The sequence below is a fragment of the Pollachius pollachius genome (genome assembly GCF_949987615.1).
Source record: "Pollachius pollachius genome assembly, chromosome: 17".
Classification (NCBI taxonomy): domain Eukaryota; kingdom Metazoa; phylum Chordata; class Actinopteri; order Gadiformes; family Gadidae; genus Pollachius; species Pollachius pollachius.
In genome coordinates, this window is record NC_136950.1 from 13,487,941 (window position 1) to 13,493,580 (window position 5,640).

Genomic DNA, 5,640 nt, shown 5'->3' on the forward strand with positions numbered 1-5,640 from the left:
AGAATTTCGATTGCTCGTTTCCCCCCCCCCCCCCACCACATCCCCATGTCTGTGTGTCAGCAATCGGCACTTTTCAAAGGCTTTAATCTTTTTTACATGGCGCCCTCATCAAACATTTCTCGGTATTGAAATTAGATTTACAGTTTTTTATGGCTGCCATTTTCGCAAACAAGTTTTCCACTTCTTTTCTGAACGTATCAAGCGATACGCTGCAAAATGGGCTGTAGAATGTGTCACTTTTAATTGGGCGTACCTCAGAGTTATTGGCGAAGGAAAGATAAGCCAAATAAATCAAGTTTTATCAGCAGACCGCGTTTTAATGATGCTTTATAGTCCTCATTACTTCTTTTGGACCGCTTAATAGACCCTCAGTCTTGTTTGTGTTGTTTAGCATCGCCTGAACTTATGCTTACGTCTTCCACTGAATGTATAAGGTGTCTTACCTCAACACTTAGAACCCTTGGTAGAGGAATTGACTTAAGGCAGATGTATTACTAAAATAATTTTTAACTCACTGCCATGATATCATAAAAGGTTTTGCATCGTTAATATTGAAATCATCTAAAAATGATCAATGAAAGCCTGACTTCTTGCTCAACGAATATTTGTTCAGGGATATTCCTCCCTCTCTTGGCTCTTTTAATCAATGTTCGTTTACACTTTAGTAAACAAGGTGGTTATATCTTCAACAAATCACAGAGCGTGTATAGCAAGCCCCAAGGTAATTATGTGCCTATGGGGAACAAGATTATGCCAGTTGCGATTCCAACCCCTCAAAACATCAGTTCATTACGAGTGCTGCTAATCATTTAAATGAGCCGGTATAGAGCTTGAATTGATTAAAATGAAAACCTTACATATTCTTGGCCGTCCATGGTACATAATTGGCCAGCTTTACAGATGTAATATATTTAAATATAAAAAGTAAAATAGAAAACTATTTGATTGATTTTATTGGTGTGCCATTTGTAAATCCTCATCTTTCTGAAATCTTTTCCGTTGTTTTGGTGAAAAGAAAACAGAGAAGACCACAGGTTTTATGAAATCAGTCTATGTTAAAACCTTAAAGTGTAATACAATTATCATTTGACAACAAAGACTACAAACGTCAATGATATGTAATACAAATGTCTGATTACTCAGTTGTAATCAGACATTTGTTTGCTCAATTGTCCATATTTCATCGTGCGTACTCATTCATTAATTGCCTATCAATCCCATCTCTGATAATAATCTAAACTCAACTGGATATTTAATTTCTGTAGGATGTGTTATGAGTGCTTTGCCAGTGGATTTTGTCAGCCCCTTGTCACTCACCTCAGAAGCCATCGCGTCAGCCTTGGTTCACATACATAATAATACGTACATCCTCAGAGGATTAAACTAACCCTGCCCCTCACGTCATTGAACAGTTATATTTTCTAATGGAGCCGGTGAGGGTAAAACCAAATATACTTTGATAGCGTAAATTATTTACCATGTGAAAAAAGTTGATCCCTACATACATACATTGTATTGCACACACACACACACACACACACACACACACACACACACACACACACACACACACACACACACAGACACAGAGAAGCACCATAGCCAGTGCCTCCCACTTTAACTACCTGAAGAGTTACTGTTCAGTTGATAGGCATGTTAAACTTTGCTCTTCACACTCCACAGTGTGTGTGTGTGTGTGTGCGTGCGTGCGTGCGTGCGTGCGTGCGTGCGTGCGTGCGTGCGTGCGTGCGTGCGTGCGTGCGTGCGTGTGTGTGTGCGTGTGGTTGTCTCTATAGAGTGGGTTTTCCCCCCAAGGACAAGGGAGCTGTAAATGAACATGGGCCGAGCCGAGTGGCAGCACGGCGGGGACCATCAAAGCCCTGTCAACACCCTGGTGCCAGCGGTATGACTAACCGCTGACACCCGTACTGATGAGGTTTCCATTGAGCCCCCTGTCATCGTCCCCCGTCTAACATTCCTCTTCATCTCTCTCTCTCCCTCTGTTCTCCGTTCTCTCTCGGTCGCTCCCTTTCCCGCTCGTTTTCCCGCCCGTCTAATCACGGTGAGGCGAGCCATCAGCCTGTTCAGCCGTCACATCCAATCACGGGCGCAATGTGTGGACTCATCGCCGTACATCTCACTGAAATACACACACGCACAAACTCATAAACACACATACACAGGCACACACTCATAAACACACACACACGCACGCGCGAACAAGCACACACACATGCACACACTCATAAAGACACGCACGCACACGCAAACACACACACACGCACGCGCACATACAGCCATAATGTTCCAATATACACACAGTTGTACACACACACACACACAGACACACGCACACAAAGACAGACAGACACACACACACACACTCACACAAATACACACACATACACACACAATGTGCACATGTACTAACGGTTGTGCACACACACACGTACACACCTGTCGTGGCCATCTATCTGGTGATCAATCGAGCCTATATCGTGCTGTCCAGACATCTCCTAATGGTGTCAATGTGTGTGTGTGTGTGTGTGTGTGTGTGTGTGTGTATGTGTGTAATGTGTGTGTGTGTGTGCGTGTGTGTGTGTGTGTGTGTGTGCGTAGCCCCACTGTATCCTTCACAGTGTTCCGCGGCTGCGCAGCAGAGCACTTGCTAGGTTAATTGTGCCACTCAAGGGTATTGTGCAGGCCCCTCCCCTAAACTGTTGTTTCCCCTGTAGCGAACCACGCCGCCAACGAGACACTGAGGAATGACGACCCGCCGCTGGAACCCGCTCGGGGTGAACCGGGGGACACCATGTGGAGGCACGCACGGACGCGTGCACACACACACACGCACACCCACACCCACACACACACACACACACACACGCACGCACACACACACACACACACACACACACACACACACACATGCGCGCACACACACACATATGCACAGACATATACACATGCGCGCACACACACACACAAACACGAACGCACCAACCTTTACACACACACACACACACATGCACTGCCATGTACACATATATAACACACACACACACACACACACACACAGGTGCAAACACACACCCACACACCAATTAAACTTCTGCATCGTGCACTTTCACAACCCCAACAGAGTCTTCACACACACACACACACACACACACCTACACACACACACACACACACACACACACACACACACACACACAATCACACACACACACACACACACACACACACACACACACACACACATCCTGGGGGCAGGAGGGAAAGGGGAACAGCCTGTTAAAGGCATTTACTGAACCCCAAGGTTGTTTGTTGTTGCTAACAAGAGGAGAAGCACGCCAGGTGCCTTGTGCCACTTTAGTTCCCAGTGACTTCCTGTCATTACTGCAGTCCTTGACTTTACTTAAGTGGATCAGGTATGTCTGTAATATCACTATCGTACGACTAGGCCTATATGAGTCCGGGGGCGGGGGGGAATAATTCATGGATTATTAATAATCCATCTGCAGCCTGATGGAAGCCTATTATTGTTCAACACTTGGGTGTAAAAAGAGGCACATCCAGCATTCAAACCAAGCTTGAAACAACCAAAGAAAATATGTCGGATTAATTCAAATTCAAATTAGGCTTTGATTCAAAATACTCGTGATGTTTTTATTTATCTTCCGAACTGATTATTTGATCACATAAAATGTGTTCTTCACATCAACGAATAGGAATCTTGTCCTTTAAATTAAATCCGCAGCAGTGACTCATCTAAATCAAAACAAATTCTCAATGAGTGATGTATTATCAGTCACAAAATACGGAAAAAAACAGAAACAAGTCCATCTGGGGGAAAAGGGAAGCGATCAGATGTGCAAAAGACATGGCTCCTCCCTTCTCAAGATGTCCGTTCTGCTGCTCCCTGCAGTGCTCCCTTAAAGGTGGTCCAAGTAGCCATCTGGTGCCGCAGACTCTCCCGGGTGGTTGAGTTGCACAGTATGTGAGCGGCTATGTAAACACCATGTGGATTCAATGAAAAGCTCTCCACAGCACCCTTTTGCTGGGAATATCTTTTCGTTTTTATCATTTTGAGCGAGCTTGTACTTTCAAAGTCAGTAATCTCTAGCGCAGTGTCGCATTGGCTAGTCATTTATTTAATGTATGCGGTCTGTGGTAGTTCCCTTTAGCATGCACCATCTCTTTGGAAGTCATATCATCATCATCATCATCATCATCATCATCATCCTAGTTTATTTTATCCAGGCTGGAATTATTCCTCTCCCTAGGGTGGAGCCTGTCTGACTCGTCGCAATCGTCTTAAACGCCCTCTCCACAAAGAGTGGTTCTGGGCGTCTGTGGAAAATGGTTAAAATAAGCTCCCATGGCTGGATCCTATTTAACCTATAGAGTACAATCTGAGTCCATATTTGCATCTCATCCTGAGATTATTTAAGACTGTTTGTTAAAGTTGAGATTTCAATGTGACACACCGGACGCCTTTAAGCAATGCTTTCAGGTTTTCAACTCCGAATCAGCAGGTACCAAGTAACCATACCAGCCAATAAGAGCTAAATTAGCAAGCCAATGTAAACCAATGTACAAGTAGTGTTGGGGCTTGGTTCTCCGTTAAACAACTAACTAGACCCTAAATTGCCCAATGGTGTGAAAACATGGATGTCGTAATGTCTCAGCCTTTGTTTACACACTTCTCTCTGACATCTGTGTCACAGTGAGTATTAAGAGTATAAGAGTGTTCTGAAATTAATATGTTTTTGTCGTGTTAAAGTACAATTTCAACAAATTAAGCAAAGCAGAGATATATTATATATTGTGAAGAGGGCTTTATTTCTCTCAGTATACTTCCATGGATTTGACTTACCTATAGCAACTACAGCTAAATAGAATAAAGTAGTCTACAGGAAACTAATCATGAAATAACTGAATGGCACGTTTGTGGTTAGAGGCAACACAACAGATACAACTTTGGTGAAAGTGTAGTCAAGCACAGTTTGCATTGTATACAAACCGCAAGAGCCACTTTTTCAAAGTTGTTAACAGAGGGGTCTTGTTTTTGGTACAGCATTAACATAAAACTCTATCTCATGGTGATGCATCAGCCCTCAAGATTATAGATTGCACTCGTACAGATTCATATGGTGTCCACTGAATTGATGAGGAAACTCGTTATCATATCAGCACTGCTTGGTCTCACAAAGAGAAGTGAATATTTCATACAACACACTGAAACATGGCCATACTTTCAACTCACAGTAAAGCATTTTTGTATCGCATTTATTTCCTTTGTGGGGCGTGTGAACATGAATTATGGATTTGTCTTTGTTCTGTACCTTCTGTGCCCCACATTGATCACCGTCAACTGTTACAATACAGTGATGCTCACAAAAATCATAATATAAACGGCACAGGGGAAAGCAATGAATAATGAATTAACAAAAGGCTTCTCACCTTGGCATTCACATGAATGAATAACTTCATAAGTCATCTTCATAAGCGGTGAAATTCAAACGGTTACTGCTTGTGTCTAGCATCAAAATGTCTGTAAAACAAAAGTGTCTGAGTGCTGGCCACAAGACTAATTTATATTGCCCTTTTGGGTACTTTACATTTTCTTGGCTT